Below are 19821 nucleotides of genomic sequence, written 5' to 3' on the forward strand. Positions count from 1 at the left end.
TATATATATATATATATATATATATATATATATATATATATATATATATATATAAAACTTTGAACAACTTTTTAAATAAACAGTGGTGGGGGAAAGATACATATTTGTAAATCAAGAAAAGCGAACATGAGTGAAGCTAGAAAAGGGAGCATTAATGAAGCTAGATAAGTCCACAAACTAAGTAATCAACTGCTAGATGAAAACAGAAAAAGTCTACTTCATTTATCCTGCTGTAATTATTCTGATTAAAATTTAAGAACCCCTTAGCATTTACATCTGATATCCAGTTGTCTTTTAATAATTTCTTAAATGCTCAGTGCATAAATGCCCAAGATAAAAATATAGAATGGCCAGTATCCAAGATGGCGACAGCAAGCAGAGTTAGTGAGTGGAGGGACAACTGAAGTTAGGGAAATGACGATGAGGTTTTCTGAACTAGAGGAAACATTGAACAAGGTCAGACATTTGGTCTCGGGTCACCAGCTGACTTCTTTGGGAAAGGAGAGAAAGGAGCATTGATCTCCATGCACACCCCTTTTTCAGGCCTCCCTCCTCCTCTGCATAGCAAGCTCACCAAGATTCTCAGCTAGAGCTCACTGCCTGAGGACTGCAGCAGCAGAGGTGGGGTTCCTTGACCCTTGTTCACGGAGCTGGAGCCAGCTGGACCTGCTTTTGGAGTACCCAGATCTGCAGTGCTATTCTCCCCTTGTCCCACATCTAGGAGCAGCCATACGAACTCTGCACAGTATCCCAGGCACTGACTGTATGATCAGCCCAAACCCTCAGTGGCAGATAGTAGGTGACATAGCCACCAAAGTCCAACAAACCTGCCAAACAAACTAGGCACACAAGGCACTGGGGTTTCCAGGTCTGGTTACCACAGTGGTTGGCCCCAGGACATCCCAGAAGGTATCTGAACCACCATCCCAGTCTCCAGCTTCAGCTGAACTTCTTAACCTTGCAGCTGCAGAAGCACTGAACTGGCAGAGATCCTCAGTCCTTCTGCAAATGTCTAAGCAGGTCCAAATCAGAGAGTAGAGAGCCCAGATACCACAGTCCTTGACAATGTGACCTGCTTGAGAATGAATACGCCTTCAAGAGACTGCAGAGCAGTAGATCAAGGGTCCTTCTGAACTAAGAACCAAACATCAGACCCCTCCCACCCACACACCCATTGTGGAAAACAGAGGGACTTTTGGGACATTGAAGCTCCTGCTCTGCAGGTCCAACAGTGGAGTTCAGGTGGATAACGCTGGGAACTCAGACAGAGCCAAATACCAGTGCCCTGTAGGCCACTGAGGTATAAAGAGAATTTGCATAGGAAATTGCACTTCGATTATCACAAGCCCCTGCTACATCTACAGTGCATGAACAGGTAACACTTAGGGACCTGCAAGGCAGAACCACTCCCACACACTCAAGGGTTCAACATTCTCTTTCACTCTGTCCCTCAAGGAACACTGCCACAGACATTTCAATGCACACACTCAACTTGCATTTGTCCTTCTAAGTCCAAGGACTTTCCTCCCACAGGTACAGCTGAAGGACCAATGCACATGCTGAGGTCATGGGACCTCTCTCAGCTTCCTGAAGAATTCTCTGATGCCAGAGAAAGATGGTACCAGGCTGAACTGCAGAATCCAGGAACAAATAGGGAAGGTTACAGATAAGCAAATGGCCAGGGGTTTGCAAAAGAGCACATCCAAAATAAATCAGGACATCATGGCTACACCAGCAACCCTCAAAATTGATGGATACTCCAATTCATCAGAAACACAGGGAAATGACTTTAAGAGTATGATTACCCATTATTTCAGACATATAAAGGGAAAACAAACAAATCTCTTGGAGCAATAGCCATACAAATACAGACAGTTAAACAGGAAAGGAACAAATATGTCAGAGATTTGGCTACTGGAGTGGAGGCAAAGAAAGAGGAAATGAAGAAACTTTGCAAAGAAACACAGGCAAATATAGCAAACTAAATGGAGGCAGTAGAGATACAATCAGTGGCATATAGAGCAGAAATGAACAAAAAAATGGGGACCATCATAGGAAGACAGGAACTCACATTAAAACAGATGAAGGAAATGGTGCAAGGAATAAAAAGGAATTAGAATCAATAAAGAAAACACAAACTGAGAAAACCCTGGAGCTGGAAAACTTAGAGAAAAGATAAGGAACCACAAAGTAAGCATCACCAACAGAATACAAGAGATGGAAGAGGCCGGATACAAAATTAACTCAAAAAAATCAGTAGCACTCCTGTATACAAAAGACAAAAGGGCTGAGAAAAAAATTAGAGAAACAACACCATTCACAATAGCCACAAATTACATAAAGTACCTTGGCGTAACCCTAACCAAGAGTGTCAAAGACTTGTATGAAAAAAATTTCAAGTCTCTGAAGAAAGAATTAGAGGAAGATATGAGAAGATGGGAAGATCTCCCATGCTCATGGCTTGCCAGGATTAACATAGTAAAAATGGCCATCTTACGAAAAGCAATCTACAGATTTAATGCAATTCCCATCAAATTGCCAACACAATTCTTTACAGACCTGGAAAGAAAAATTCTCTACTTCATATGGAATAACAAGAAACCGAGAATTGCTAAAACAATCCTCTACAATAAAAGGTCTTCTGGAGGTATCTCCATCCCTGATCTCAAGCTGTACTATAGAGCAACAGTTATAAAAACTGCATGGTACTGGCATAGAAACAGAATGGTGGAACAATGGAATCGAACAAAAGACCAAGAAATAAACCCACACACTTACGGACACCTGATTTTTGACAAAGATGCCAAAACCATACACTGGAAAAAAGATAGCATCTTCAACAAATGGTGCTGGTCCAACTGGATGTCTACATGTAGAAAAATGAAAATAGATCCATACTTATCACCCTGCACAAAACTGAAGTCCAAGTGGATCAAAGACCTCAACATAAAACCAGACACATTAAATCGGCTAGGAAAAGAAGTGGGGAATACCCTAGAACTCATTGGTACAGGAGAAAACTTCCTGAATAGAACACCAACAGCACAGGCTCTAAGAGCAACAATCAATAAATGGGACCTCATGAAATTGAAAAGCTTCTGTAAAGCAAAGGACACCGTCATCAAAACAATACAACTGCCTACAGATTGGGAAAGAATCATCACCAACCCTTTATCTGACAGAGGACTCATATCCAATATATATAAAGAATTAAACAAGCTGAAAAGCAACAAACCAAGTAATCCACTTCAAAAATGAGGAACAGAGCTAAAGAGAGAATTCTCTGTAGAGGAATATCGAAAGGCAGAGAAGCACTTACAGAAATGCTCAACCTCATTAGCCATTAGGGAAATGCAAATCAAAACAACCCTGAGATTTCACCTTACACCCATCAGAATGGCCAAGATGAAAAACTCAAGGGACAACAAATGCTGGAGAGGTTGTGGAGAAAGGGGAACCCTTCTCCACTGCTGGTGGGAATCTGGCGCTTTCTCAGACAACTAGGAATAGCACTTCCTCAAGATCCAGCCATACCACTCCTAGGCATATACCCAAAAGAGGCTCAAGTACACAAAAAGGACATTTGCTCAACCATGTTTGTAGCAGCTTTATTTGTAATAGCCAGAAGCTGGAAACAACCCATTTGCCCCTCAACTGAAGAATGGATGCAGAAACTGTGGTTCATCTATACAATGGAGTATTACTCAGCAATGAAATTAAGGAAATCATGAAATTTGCAGGTAAATGGTGGGACCTGGAAAGGATCATCCTGAGTGAGTTGTCCCAGAAGCAAAAAGACACGCATGGTATATACTTACTCATATAAACATACAACATAGAATAAACCCACTAAAATCTGTACATCTAAACAAACTAAGCAAAAGAGAGGACCCTAACTAAAATGTTCAATCCCCGTCCTGAAAGGCAATGAGGATGGACATCAGAAGAAAAAGAAAATAGGAAACAACCTCGGAACCTGCTACAGAGGGCCTCTGAAAGCCAGAAGAAAACAGGAAACAACCTTGAAACCTGCCACAGAGGGCCTCTGAAAGCTTCTGCAGTATAGACTGTCAAAGCAGATGCTGAGCCTGCTGGACAACTGATGGGCAGAGTGAATGGAATTTTATGTAAGAAGTGGGAAATAGTAAGAGCTGGAGGGGACGGGAACTCCACAAGGAGAGCAACAGAACAAGATAATTTGAACACAGGGAACTTCCCAGAGACTCATACTCCAACCAAGGACTATTGGTGGAGATGACCTGGAACCCCTGCACAGGTGTAGCCCATGGCAGTTCAGTGTCCAAGTGGGTTACATAGTAATGGGAAGAGGGACTGCCTCTGACACAATCTGATTGGCCTGCTCCTTGATCACTTCCCCCTGAGGGGGGAGCAGCCTTACCAGGCCACAGTAGAGGACAATGCAGCCACTTTTGATGAGAACTGATAGACTAAGATCAGAAATGAGAGGAGAACCTCCCCTATCAGTGGACTTGGGGAGTGGCATGCATGCAGAAAGGGGAGGGAGGGTGGAATCGGGAGGGGAGGGGGGAAGGGCTTATGGGGGGATACAAAATGAATAAAGTGTAATTAATAAAAAATTAAAAAAAAAAGATATACATGCCTACCAATGCATTAGTGGCATGATTGTTATGTGAGTAACCACTTTTTGATTGGATTTGAGGACTGTTTCACAAGAGGTCATTAATGTCTGTTGTAGTAAACCTGGCTTAAAAGTTTATGTCTCTTGTGGGTAAGGAGGAATGTTACTGTTGTTTCACCAAATGGAAATGTTATTAAACTGCCTTTTAAATATAAAAAAAAGAGATGAAAGAGAGAATCTCTGTTGCTGAAGATACACTAGAAGAAATTGATACTTCTCTCAAAGAAAAAGTAAAATCAGAGAAGTCACAAACACAAAATATCCAAGAAATCAAAGACATCATAAAAAGACAAAATCTAAGAATAATAGGAATTGATGAAAAAAGAGATTCCAGGCTCCAATGTCCAGAAATTATTTTCAAGAATATCATAGAAAAATATTTGCCCAACCTAGAGAAAAAGATGTCCATAAATATACAAGAGGGTTACAGAACACCAAATAGACTAGACCAGAGAAGAAACACCTCATATCACATCATAGCCAAAACACTAAATCTACAAAACAAAGAAAAGATATTAAAAGTAGCAAGGGAAAAAGCGCAAGTAACATATGAAGGTAGACCTATAAGAATCACACCAGATTTCTCAACAGAAACTTGAAAGCCAGAAGGGCCTGGGTAGGTGTCATACAGACTTTAAGAGACCAGAGATGCCAACCCAGACTACTATACCCTACAAAGCTTTCAATCAACATAGATGGAGAAAAGAAAATAGTCCATGACAAAACTAAATTTAAGCAATATCTACACTGCAAACCAGCCCTACAAAAGATACTAGAAGGAAAACTCTAATCCAAGGAAAACAACTACACCCAAGAAAATATAGCATACAGATAATTTTCAAACAACTTAAAAGAAAACATGCAAAGAATCACAGTAAGACCACCAACTCCACAATAAAAGAAAATAATGTTCATTGGTCAATGTTATCTATCAACATCAAAGGACTCAACCCTACAATGAAGAGACACAGAAAATTTGGTGTGGAAATAGGATCCAACATTCTGCTGCATCTAAGAAACACACCTATGCAACAAAGATAAACACTACCTCAGAGTAAAGGGCTGGAAAAATGTTTTTGAAGCAAATGGACCCAGAAAACTAGCTGGGGTAGCTATCCTAATATCTAATAAAATAGACTTCTAACCAAAATTAATCAAAAAAGATGAGGAGGGACAGTACATTCTTATCAAAGGAAATTCCATTAAGAGGACATCACAATTCTGAACATCTATGCCTCAAATTCAAGAGTGCCTAAATTCATAAATGAAACACTATTGAAACTTGAATCACATATCGATCCCAACACCTTCATAATGGGAGACTACCACCCCACTCTTACCAAGGGACAGATAATCTAGACAGGAGCCAAATATGGAAATAAAGGCACTTACAGAGGCCCTAACTCAAATGGACCTAATATAAGTCTACAGAACTTTTCACCCAAAATCAAAAGAATATCCCTTCTTCTCAGCACCTCATGGAACCTTCTTTAAAATAGACCATATAGTTGATCACAAAGCAAGCCTCAACAGATACAAAAAGATTGAAATAATCCCCTGTATTATATTTGACCACCATGGACACAGCTGAACCTCAACAGCAATGGAGTTAGAAAAAAGCCTACAGACACATGCAAACTGAACAACCTGCTAGTTAATGATAGCTGGGTTAAGGAAGAAATAAAGAGAGAAATTAAAGACTTTCTAGAATTCAATGAAAATGAATGTACAACATACCCTAATTTATGGGACAAAATGAAAACAGTGCTCAGAGGAAAATTCATAGCAATAAGTACCTTCAAGAAGAAATGTGTAACATCACACACAAGCAACTTTATGGCCTAATTGAAAGCTGTGGAGAAAAAAAAGAAGCAAATACCCCAACAAGAGCAGCAGATGGCTGGAAATAATCAAACTTATTGCTAAATCAATCAATTAGAAACAATTCAATGAATCATTGAAACGAAGAGCTGATTCTTTGAGAAAATTAACAAGATAGACAAACCTTTAGCCAAACAAAATAAAAGGCAGAGAGAAAGTATCCAAATCAGTAAAATCAGAAATGAAAGGGGGGACATGAGTACAGACACTGAGGAAATCCAAATAATCATAATGATTAGGTTGTACTACAAAAGCTTATATGTCACAAAATTTGAAAACCTAAAAGAAAGGGACAATGATCATGATAGATTCCATCTATCAAAATTAAGTCAAGATCAGGTAATTGATTGAATAGTACTATATCACCCAAGGATAAAGAAGCAGTCATCAACAGTCTCCCTTCCAAAAAAAGCACTGAGCCAGATGGATTCAGTGCAGAAATCTACCAGACAATGAAAGAAGTGCTAACTCAAATTCTCTTCAAACAATTCCACAAAATAGAAACAGAAGGGACATTTCCAAACTCATTCTGTGGGGCCAAAGTCACCTTGATACCTACACCACACACAGACCCAACAAAAAAAGAGAACTTCAGACCTATCTCTCTTATGAACATTGATGCAAAAATACTCAATAAAATACTTGCAAACCGAATCCAAAAACACATCAAAGATATCATCCACCATGACCATGTAGGATTCATCCCAGGCATGCAAGGGTGGGTCAACATATAGAAATCCATCAATGTAATCCACCATATAACAAAATGAAGGAGAAAAACCACATGATCATCTCCTTAGATGCCAAAAAAGCATTTGAACAAATCCAACACACATTCTTGTCTAGTTTTGGAGAGATCAGGGATATAATGCACCTAAACACAGTAAAGGCAATAAATAGCAAGCCTATAGCCAACATCAAACTCAATGGAGAGAAACTTAAATCAATCCCATTAAAATCAGGGTCAATACAAAGCTGCCTACTCTTTTTTTTTTTTCCCCACAGTCAGGATTTATTAACATGGCCGATACTGGCCTCAAGCTTGGGATCCCTCTATGGACGGCTCCTGGGCCCTGATGTTTACAACCATTCATAGACAATCTTGGCTTACAATACAATTTTTTTTAATTTTATTAACTCTGTTTCCCAGCTGTATCCCATTCCCTCATTCCCTCCCAATCCCAACCTCCTTCCCTCATGTTCACCCTGCCCCTTTCCAAGTCCATTGATGGGGGGGAACTCCTCCCCATTCATCTGACCCTGTTTTATCAGATATCTTCAGGACTGGATGCAAAGTCCTCCTGTGTAGCCTAACAGGACTGCTACTCCCTTGAGGGGTGGGGAGGTTAAAGAGCCAGCCATTGAGTTCCTGTTAGAAATAGTCCTTGTTCCCCTTTACTATGGGAAAACAATTGGTTACTGAGCTACCACAGGCTACATCCAAGCAGAGGTTCTAGGTTATATCCATACATGGTCCTTGGTTGAATGTCAGTTTCAGAAAAGTCTCTGTGCCCAGATATATTTGGTCCTTGTGGAGCTCGTATCCTTTCCCCATCATACTAACTCCCCTTCTTTCATGATTCTCTGTACTCTGATGAAGGTTTGGTTATGAGTCTTAGTATCTGCTTTGAAAACACTGCTAGGTAGAGTCTTTCAGATGCCTTCTACAGTAGACTCCTGTCATAGTTCAATGCACATCCCATCTGTCTTTCTAAATGAAGATTGATCATCTTATCCCATGTCTGCTCTCTTGATTATCTTTTTTTAGGTGTATAGATTTCATTATGTATATCATATCTTATAGGTCTATATAAGTGAGTATATACCATCTTTGTCTTTCTCCTTCTGGGATATTTCACTCAGAATGATCTTTCCTAGATGCCACCATTTGCTTGCAAAATTCACGATTTCCTCCTTTTTGATTGCTGAGTAGTATTCCATTATGTAAAAATACCATACTTTCTGTATCCATTCCTCCGTTGATGGACATCTGGATTGTTTCCAGGTTCTGGCTATTACAAATAAAGCTGCTATAAACATGGTTGAGCAAGTATCCCTTTTGTGTACTTGAGCAAAGTTTGGGTATATACCTAGCAGTGGTATAGCTGGGTCTTGAGGAAGCACCATTCCTAATTGTCTGAGAAAGCTCCAGATATATTTCCAAAGTGGTTGTACTAGTTTACATTCCCACCAGCAGTGGAGAAGGGTTCCCCTTTCTCCACAACCTCTCCAGCACGTGTTATCACTTGAGGTTTTCATCTTGGCCATTCTGATGGGGGTAAGGTGAAATCTCAGGGTCGTTTTGATTTGCATTTCCCTAATGGCTAATGAGGTTGAGCATTTCTTTAAGTGTTTCTCTGCCATTTGATATTCCTCTATGGAGAATTCTTTGTTTAGCTCTGTTCCCCATTTTTTAATTGGATTACTTCTTTGCTGTTTTTCAGCTTCTTTAGTTCTTTATATATACTGGATATTAGCCCTCTGTCAGATAAAGGGTTAGTGAAGGTTCTTTCCCAATCTGTAGGCAGTCGTTTTGTTTTGATGACAGTGTCCTTTGCTTTACAGAAGCATTTCAGTTTCATGAGGTCCCATTTATTGATTGTTGCTCTTAGAGCCTGTGTTGTTGGTGTTCTGTTCAGGAAGTTGTCTCCTGTTCCAATGAGTTCTAGGCTGTTCCCCACTATTTCTTCTAACAGATTTAGAGTAGCTGGTTTTATGTTGAGGTATTTGATCCACTTGGACTTTAGTTTTGTGCAGGGTGATAAATATGGGTCTATTTTCATTTTTCTGCATGTGGACATCCAGTTGGACCAGCACCATTTGTTGAAGTTGCTGTCTTTTTTCCGTTGAATGGTTTTGGTTTCTTTGTCAAAAATCGAGTATTAATAGGTGTGTGGGTTTATTTCTGGGTCTTCTATTCGGTTCCATTGATCATCCTTTCCGTTTTTATGCCAATACCATGCAGTTTTTATTACTATTGCTCTGTACGACAGCTTGAGACTGGGGATGGTGATACCTCCAGATGATCTGTTGTTGTACAGGATCGTTTTGGAGATTCTGGGTTTTTTGTTTCTCCATATGAAGCTGAGAATCTTTTTTCAAGGTCTGTAAAGAATTGAGTTGAAGGTTTTCTCAAACAGGTCTTTCACTTGCTTGGTTAGTGTCACCCCAAGGTACTTTATATTATTCGTGGCTATTGGGAAGGGTGTTGTTTCCCTAATTTCTTTCTCGGCCCTCTTGTCTTTGGTATACAGGAGGGCTTCTGATTTTTTTGAGTTGATTTTGTATCCTGCCACTTTGCTGAAAGTGTTCATCAGCTGAAGGAGTTCTCTGGTTATTTTTTGGGGGTCGCTCATGTATACTATCATATCATCTGTGAATAGTGACACTTTGACCTCTTCCTTTCTGATTTGTATCCCCTTGATCTCCTTTAGTTGTCTTATTGTTCTGGCTAGGACTTCAAATACTATGTTGAAGAGGTATGGAGAGAGATGGCAGCCTTGCCTTTCCTTGATTTCAGTGGGATTGATTTAAGTTTCTCTCCATTGAGTTTGATGTTGGCCATAGGCTTGCTGTATATTGCCTTTAAACAAACTCAGGGCTGAAATCAATCAATTAGAAACAAATAAAACTATTCGAAGAATCAATGAAACAAAAAGCTGTTTCTTTGAGAAAATCAACAAGATAGACAAACTCTTAGCCAAACTAACTAAAAAGCAGAGAGAATCTATCCAAATCAGCTAAATCAGAAATGAAAAGGGTGACATAACTGCAGACACTGAGGAAATTCAAACAATCATTAGGTCATACTACAAAAGCCTATATGCCACAAAATTTGCCTACTTATTCCATAGCTCTTCAACATAGTTCTTAATATCCTAGCTAAAGCAATAAGGCAACTAAAGGAAAACAAGGGGATACAAATCAGAAAGGAAGAGGGTTAAGTTTCACTTTTTCAGATGATATGATAGCATACATGAGCGAACCGAAAAATTCAACCTGAGAACTCCTTCAGCTGATAAACCCCTTCAGCAAAGTGGCTGGATTCAAAGTCAACTCAAAAAAAATCAGAAGCCTTTATGTATACCAAAGACAAAAGGACTGAGAAAGAAATCAGGAAAACAAACACCCTTCAGAGTAGCCACTAAAAAGATAAAGTACCTTGAGGTGACTCTTACAAAGCAAGTGAAAGACCTGATTGAGAAAACCTTCAAGTCTCTGAAGAAAGAAATTGAAGAAGATATCAGAAGATGGAAAGATCTCCCATGCTCATGGTTTAGTAGGATTAACATAGTGAAAATGGCCATCCTGCCAAAAGCAATCTACAGATTCAATGCAATTTCCATCAGAATACCAACACAATTCTTTACAGACCTTGAAAGAAAGATTCTCAGCTTCATATGGAGAAACAAAAAACCCAGAATTTCCAAAGTGATCCTGTACAACAACAGATCGTCTGGGCCTGATCTCTGTCCCTGATCTTAAGCTGTACTATACAGCAATAGTAAAAAAAAAAAAAAAAAAAAAAAAAAAAAAAAAAAAAAAAAAAAAAAATGGTATTGGCATAAAAACAAAATAGTGGATCAATGAAATGGAATAAAAGACCAAGAAATAAACCCTATGAATACTTGAGTTTTGACAAAGAAGTCAAACCATTCAATGGAAAAAAGACAGCATCTTCAACAAACGGTGCTCATCCAACTAGATGTCTATATGCAGAAAAATAAAAATAGATCCATATTTATCATCCTGCACTAAACTAAAGTCCGAGTGGATCAAAGAACTCAACATAAAATCAGACACATTAAATCGGTTAGAAGAAAAAGTGGGGAAGAGCCTAGAACTCATTGGCATAAGAAACAACTTCCTCAACATAACACCAACAACACAGGCTCAAAGAGCAACAATCAATAAATAAGACCTCATGAAACTGAAAAGCTTCTGTAAAGCAAAGGACGCTGTCATCAAAACAAAAAGACACCCTACAGACTTGGAAAGGATCTTTACCAACCCTATATTTGACAGAGGGCTAATGTCCCGAATATATAAAGAACTAAAGAAGTTAAAAAGCAACCAATCAAATAATCCAATTCAAAAAATGGGGTATAGAGCTAAACAGAGAACTCTCTATAGGGGAATGTAGAATGGCAAGGAAACACTTAAAGATATGCTCAACCTTCTTAGCCACCAGAGAGATGTAAATCAAAACTACCCAGAGATTTCACCTTACACCCATCAGAATGGCTAAGATCAAAAACTCAAATGACAACACATGCTGTAGAGGTTGTGGAGAAAGGGGAACCCTTCTCCATTGCTGGTGGGAATGTAAACTGCTACAACTACTTTGGAAATCAATCTGGCGTTTTCTCAGACAATTAGGAATAGTGCTTCCTCAAGATCCAGCTATACCACTCCTAGGCATATATACAAAGATGCTCAAGTACACAACAAGGACATTTGTTCAACCATGTTTGTAGCAGATTTATTCATAATAGCCAGAACCTGGAAACAACACAGATGTCCCTCAACGGAGGAATGGATACAGAAATTGTTGTACTTATACACAATGGACTACTACTCAACTATTAAAATCAAGGAAATCATGAAATTTGCAGGCAAATGGTGTGATCCAGAAAAGATCATCTTGAGTGAGGTATCCCAGAAGCAGAAAGACACACATGGTACATACTCACCTATAAGTAGATACTAGACATATAGCACAGGATAAACATACTAAAATCTACATAAAGAAGAAAAACAAGAATGAGGACTTGGGTTAAGATGGTCAATCCTTAATTAGAAAGACAAATGGGATGGACATGGACATAGGAGAAAATGAGAAGCAGGATAGGAGCCTACCATAGAGGACCTGTGAAAGACTCTACCTAGCAGTGTATCAAAGCAGATGCTGAGACTCATGGCCAAACTTTGGGCAGAGTGCAGGGAATCATATGAAAGAAGAGAGAGTTAGTAAGACCTGGAGAGAACAGGAACTCCACAAGTACCAAATATATCTAGGCACAGGGACTTCTCTGAGACTGATTCTCCAACCAAGGACCATGTATGGCTATAACCTAGAACCCCTGCTTGGACATTGCCCATGGCAGCTCAGTATCCAGATGTGTTCCCTAGTAACAGGAACAAGGACTGTCTCTGACATGAACTCTATGGCTAGCTCTTTGACCTACCCATCCCTCGTGGGAGGAGCAGCCTTTCTAGGCCACAGAGGAGGACATTGCTGCCCGTCCTGGTGAAACCTGATAAGCTAGGGTCAGATGGAAGGGGACGAGAACCTCCCCCATCACTGGACTTAGAGAGGGGCAGAGAGGAGATGAGGGAGGAAGGGTGGAATTGGGAGGTAATGAAGGAGGTGGCTACAGCTGGGATACAAAGTAAATAAACTGGAATTAATATAAAAAATAAAAATTTAATTTAAAAAAGAAAAAATAACAATGACACATATAAGTACTCTTGGGATGACACTATATACTCTTTTTGAAGAATATTGTGAGGTAAAGTCTGACTGGCATCACCTAGAGGGAACACATCAAAACCGTATTTTTCAAAATTAGTTTTCATATAACTATTGTATTTAATCAATGCACTTGGTAGATATTATTGCGGTTTTTTTTCTTATTCTAAAATATTGATATTCAAAGTTAATGTTCTATCTTTATTCTCTGTCTTTACTCAGATATAGGGTTGGTGAAGATACTTTCCCAGTCTGTAGGCCGTCGTTTTGTTTTAATGACAATATCTTTTTCTTTACTTTCACTGTCCTTTTTTGATTTTAATCTGACTTCACATTAGAGTTTACAAAAATTATTCCTATGGTGTGTCACAGTACATTTAGACTTTTATGGTAATGTTATAAATAATGTTTCTTTTTCTTTAGAAATACTATTTACTATTCCCATATTCTAGATGCTTAAGAACAAATATTTGTTGTTTTGTGGACTAATATGTCATATTTATTTTGCAAAAAATCAGATTCTGTAAAAGAAGTATTCAAAATGTCAAGTTACTGACTTTAATCTTCACTTTACAACATTATGAAATATTAGCACCTCTCCCTCCCCATCTTCATCTCTACATTTGAATAAGCAGAACTTAATCAATTGTAAGAAAGTGATCTTGACTATTTACAACTCATCAACCTAATATTATCAGAGAATAAAATAAAACACAGTAGCAATCTAGCTGGAGTTTAGAAAATTTAAAGAAAAATCAACAAACAACATTCAGAGAAAGATATTAGTCCTGCATAGACTGTATCTTCAGTAGCTTGACATATACAGAAAACATGGAGAGATGAAAGCATCAATGGATAAGCACTTTTTTTTTTTAGAAATCATGGTTCTTGAATATAAGCCAGCTATACAAATGTGTCTAAGATCTAGAAAAATTTGTAAGAAAGTAATAAATCCATAGCACCAAGTGTAAGACCTATATTTTTGAACTTATTCAAACATTGTCTTAGCAATCTTTTGCAAGTAGATTGGATGTCAATGCAAAGGTTTCAACTGTCTTTGTAGATAACCAGGAATAAAACCTTTAGTTATAAAGCAACCATCTCCTCATTTGTAAAATCAGGAAAGTATCATCAACTTTATTGGTTGAATTTAATGAGAAAATGTCATCTAAATGTTTTTCTAACCATCTAAATTGAACAATGAAAGATAATATTAAAACAGCAATATAGATAGGGGCGGAGCCAAGATGGCGACTAGCACACACAGTTTCCGAGCTGTGGAGGAGATAAAGTTCTGAGCTGATGTGTGGAAGAACTTCTGAAGCCAGGGAAACAACGGAGAGACTTTCTAAACAACAGGGAACATCGCAGGAGGTGAAAACCTTGGTCTCGGGTCACCCACGGACTTGATTGGGGAAGGTGAGAAACGATCCTTTGATCTCTCGGCACTCCCCTCCCCCAGACCTCCCTCCTCCTCGGCACAGGCACAGCCGACTCGCCTTTCTCAGCGCAGACCTAACTGCCTGGGGCCTGCAGCCACTGAGGCGGAGCCCCAAGCCCTTTATCGGCAAAGGCCAGCAGTACTGTGTCTCGGAGTCCCAGATTCACTCGCGGCGGCTGCACCATCCTCCCAGGGCCCGAGTCTGCTAGACGCCATACTAGCTCCGCAGGAGCGCCATCACTGTTGGTACGGCCCGCCCAATCCCACAGTGACAGAGAATTCGCTATATAATAACCGAAACCAGACAAAAACGCCATACAAGCTAGACACACCAGGCGCTGGGCCTCCGAAGCTTGGAGAGCACAGTAAAGAGACCCCAGGACTTCCCAGAAAGCATCTGGACTAGCAACCCAGTCTCCAGTTACAGCGGGACTTTCTAACCTGGCGGCGGAGCAGCACTGAGCTGGCGGGGCACATCAGCCCTCCAGTTTAAGACTAACCAGGGCCAAACCAGAGAACAGAAAGGCTGATTACCCCGATTCCCACTGACGTGACCACCCTGAAATCTCCAGCTGCAGCAAGACCTCATAACCTGGCAGTGACAGCAGCACGGAACTGGCGGAGCACATCAAAGAAGCAGGGCCAAACCAGAGAGCAGAGAGCCCAGATACGCCGATCTCTGCCAAGTGTCCTGCCTGTAAGTGAGTGCACCCTTGAGAATCTGCAGCTCCACTGATCCTGGGTTCTGCTAAAACAGAAGCCAGGCATCGAACCCCCTCCCACCCATATACCCACTTTGGGAAACAGAGGGGCACTTGGAACATTGAAGTTCCTGCTCTGTGGGTCTAATTGAGGAGTTAAGGCAGTTAATGCCAGAAATTGCGCTGCGATCATCACTAGCGCCTGCGACATATACATTGCAGAGCCCCTCCCACACACTCAAGGGTTCAACATTAGCCATCACTCTGTCCCTCGAGACACACGCCCACACCCACTTACACACACACACACATATACACACACACGCACGCACGCTTGCATTTGCCTCTGTTTGCGCCTGCGTACTTTCCTCCCACAGGTACAGCTAGTCCTCAGCATACGCTAAGGACACGGGACCTCTCTCAACTTCCTGAAGAATTCTCCAGACTCGAGAGAGAGACAGTACCAGTCTGATCGGCAGAATCCAAAAACAAACAGGGAAGGTCTCAGACAAGCCAATGGCCAGGGGTAGGCGAAAGAACACTTCCAACATAAATCAGGACATCATGACTTCACCAGCAAACCCCAAAATCGATGGATACTCCAATTCATCAGAAGCACAGGAAAATGACCTTAAAGCCACGCTTGCTCAATTATTTGAGGCTTATAAGGAGGAAATGAACAAATCTTTCAAAGAGTTGGCCAGTCAATTGGAGGTAAAGAAAGAAGAAATAGACAAAACCCTTAAAGAAACACAGGCAAACATAGCCAAACAAATAGAGGCACAAGTAGAGAAAAAATTAGTGGCATACAAAAAGGAAATGAACAAAGAAATAGAGTCCATCGTAGAGAGACAGGAATCCAAATTCAAACACATAAAAGAAATGGTGCAAGGCATGAAAACAGAATTAGAATCAATAAAGCAAACACAAAATGAGAAAACTCTTGAGCTGGAGAACTTGGAGAAAAGATCAGGAACCACAAAAGTAAGCATCACCAACAGAATACAAGAGATGGAAGAGAGAATCTCTGGAGCTGAAGACACACTTGCAGAAATTGATACTTCTCTCAAAGAAAAAGTAAAATCAGAAAAATTCCAATCACAAAATATCCAAGAAATCAAGGATGCTATGAAAAGACAAAATCTAAGAATAATAGGAATTGATGAAAAAGAAGACTCCAGGCTCCAAGGTCCAGAAAATATTTTCAAGAAAATCATAGAAGAAAATTTTCCCAACTTAAAGAAAGAGATGTCCATAAATATACAAGAGGCCTACAGAACACCAAATAGACTAGACCAGAAAAGAAACACATCACGTCACATCATAGTCAAAACACTAAATCTACAGAACAAAGAAAAGATATTAAAAGCAGCAAGGGAAAAAGGCCAAGTAACATATGAAGGTAGACCTATCAGAATCACACCAGACTTCTCATCAGAAACTATGAAAGCCAGAAGGGCCTGGGCAAGCATCATGGAGACTCTAAGAGATCACAAATGTCAACCGAGACTACTATACCCTGCAAAGCTTTCAATCAACATAGATGGAGAAAACAAAATATTCCATGACAAAACTAAATTTACGCAATATCTATACAGCAAACCAACCCTACAGAAGATACTAGAAGGAAAACTCCAATCCAACGAAAACGAATTCACCCAAGAAAACAGGGCATACAGATAACATCCCAACAAAAATGAAAAGAAAACAAGCAATGAAACAAGGTAAGATCATCGACTCCATTACAAAAGGAACTAACATGCATTGGTCAATATTATCTATCAATATTAATGGACTCAACTCACCAATAAAAAGACACAGGCTAACAGAATGGTTACGGAAACAGGACCCAACATTCTGTTGCATCCAAGAAACACACCTATGCAACAAAGATAAACACTACCTCAGAGTAAAGGGCTGGAAAAATGTTTTTCAAGCAAATGGTTCCAGAAAACAAGCTGGAGTAGCCATCCTAATATCTAATAAAATAGACTTTCAACCCAAGTTAATCAAAAAAGATAAGGAGGGCCACTATATTCTCATCAAAGGAAAAATCCAACAAGAGGACATCACAATTTTGAATATCTATGCCCCAAATACAAGAGCACCTACATTCGTAAATGAAACAATATTAAAGCTTAAATCATACATTGATCCTAATACCTTAATAGTGGGAGACTTCAACACCCCACTCTCATCAAGGGACAGATCAACCAGACAGACACCAAATAGGGAAATAAAAGCACTCACAGAATCCCTAAATCAAATGGACCTAATAGATGTCTACAGATCTTTTCACCCAAACTCAAAAGAGTACACCTTCTTTTCAGCACCACACGGAACCTTCTCCAAAATAGACCATATAGTTGGTCACAAAGCAAGCCTCAACAGATACAAAAGGATTGAAATAATCCCTTGTATACTATCTGACCACCATGGACTAAAGCTGGACATCAACAACAACAGAAACAACAAAAAGCCGACACGCACATGGAAACTGAACAACTTACTACTCAATGACAGCTGGGTCAAGGAAGAAATAAAGAAAGAAATTAAAGACTTTCTAGAATTCAATGAAAATGAAGGCACAACATACCCAAATTTATGGGACACATTGAAAGCAGTGCTCAGAGGAAAATTTATAGCACTAAGTGCCTACAAGAAGAAATCCGTAACATCACATACAAACAACTTAATGGCCCAACTGAAAAACCTAGAAAAAAAAGAAGCAGATACACCCAAGAGGAGCAGACGGCTGGAAATAATCAAACTAAGGGCAGAAATCAATCAATTAGAAACAAATAAAATTATCCAAAGAATCAATGAAACAAAAAGCTGGTTCTTTGAGAAAATCAACAAGATAGACAAACCCTTAGCCAAACTAACTAAAAAGCAGAGAGAAACCATACAAATCAGCAAAATCAGACAGGAAAATGGGGACATAACTACAGACACTGAGGAAATCCAAACGATTATTAGGTCATACTACAAAAGCCTATATGGCACAAAATTTGAAAATCTAAATGAAATGGATAACTTTCTTGACAGATTCCATCTACCAAAATTAAGTCAAGATCAGGTAGAAAGACTGAATAGTCCTATATCTCCCAAGGAAATTGAAGCAGTCATTAACAGTCTCCCCTCCAAAAAAAGCCCTGGACCAGATGGCTTCAGCGCAGAATTCTACAAGACCTTCAAAGAAGTACTAACACCAATTCTCCTCAAACTATTCCATAAAATAGAAACAGAAGGAACACTACCAAACTCATTCTATGAAGCCACAGTCACTTTGATACCTAAACCACACAAAGATCCAACCAAAAAAGAGAACTTCAGACCTATCTCTCTTATGAACATTGATGCAAAAATACTCAATAAAATACTTGCAAACCGAATCCAAGAACACATCAAAGATATCATCCACCATGATCAAGTAGGCTTCATCCCAGGAATGCAAGGGTGGTTCAACATACGGAAATCCATCAATGTAATCCACCACATAAACAAAATGAAGGAGAAAAACCACATGATCATCTCCTTAGATGCTGAAAAAGCATTTGACAAAGTCCAGCACCCATTTATGTTTAAAGTCTTGGAGAGATCAGGGATACAAGGCACATACCTAAAGATAGTAAAGGCAATATACAGCAAGCCTATAGCCAACATCAAACTCAATGGAGAGAAACTTAAAGCAATCCCACTGAAATCAGGGACAAGACAAGGCTGCCCACTCTCTCCATATCTCTTTAACATTGTACTTGAAGTCCTAGCCAGAGCAATAAGACAACTAAAGGAGATCAAGGGGATACAAATCGGAAAGGAAGAGGTCAAAGTGTCACTATTTGCAGATGATATGATAGTATACATGAGCGAACCCAAAGATTCAACCAGAGAACTTCTTCAGCTGATAAACACCTTCAGCAAAGTGGCAGGATACAAAATCAACTCAAAAAAATCAGAAGCCCTCTTGTATACCAAAGACAAAAAGGCCGAGAAAGAAATTAGGGAAACAACACCCTTCACAATAGCCACTAATAACATAAAGTACCTTGGTGTGACTCTAACCAAGCAAGTGAAAGACCTGTTTGAGAAAAACTTCAAGTCTTTGAAGAAAGAAATTGAAGAAGATCTCAGAAGATGGAAAGATCTCCCGTGCTCATGGATTGGTAGGATTAACATTGTGAAAATGGCCATCCTGCCAAAAGCAATTTACAGATTCAATGCAATTCCCATCAAAATACCAACTCAATTCTTTACAGACCTTGAAAAAAAGATTCTCAGCTTCATATGGAGAAACAAAAAACCCAGAATCTCCAAAACAATTCTGTACAACAACAGATCATCTGGAGGTATCTCCATTCCCGATCTCAAGCTGTACTACAGGGCAACAGTAATAAAAACTGCATGGTATTGGCATAGAAACAGAAAGGAGGATCAATGGAATCGCATAGAAGACCCAGAAATAAACCCACACACCTATGAATACTCGATATTTGACAAAGAAGCCAAATCCATTCAATGGAAAAAAGACAGCATCTTCAACAAATGGTGCTGGACCAACTGGATGTCTACATGCAGAAAAATGAAAATAGACCCATATTTATCACCCTGCACAAAACTAAAGTCCAAGTGGATCAAGGACCTCAACATAAAACCAGATACTCTA

This window comes from Psammomys obesus, unplaced genomic scaffold (assembly GCF_907164565.1).
Source record: "Psammomys obesus unplaced genomic scaffold, mPsaObe1.curated_primary_1811, whole genome shotgun sequence".
Classification (NCBI taxonomy): Eukaryota; Metazoa; Chordata; class Mammalia; order Rodentia; family Muridae; genus Psammomys; species Psammomys obesus.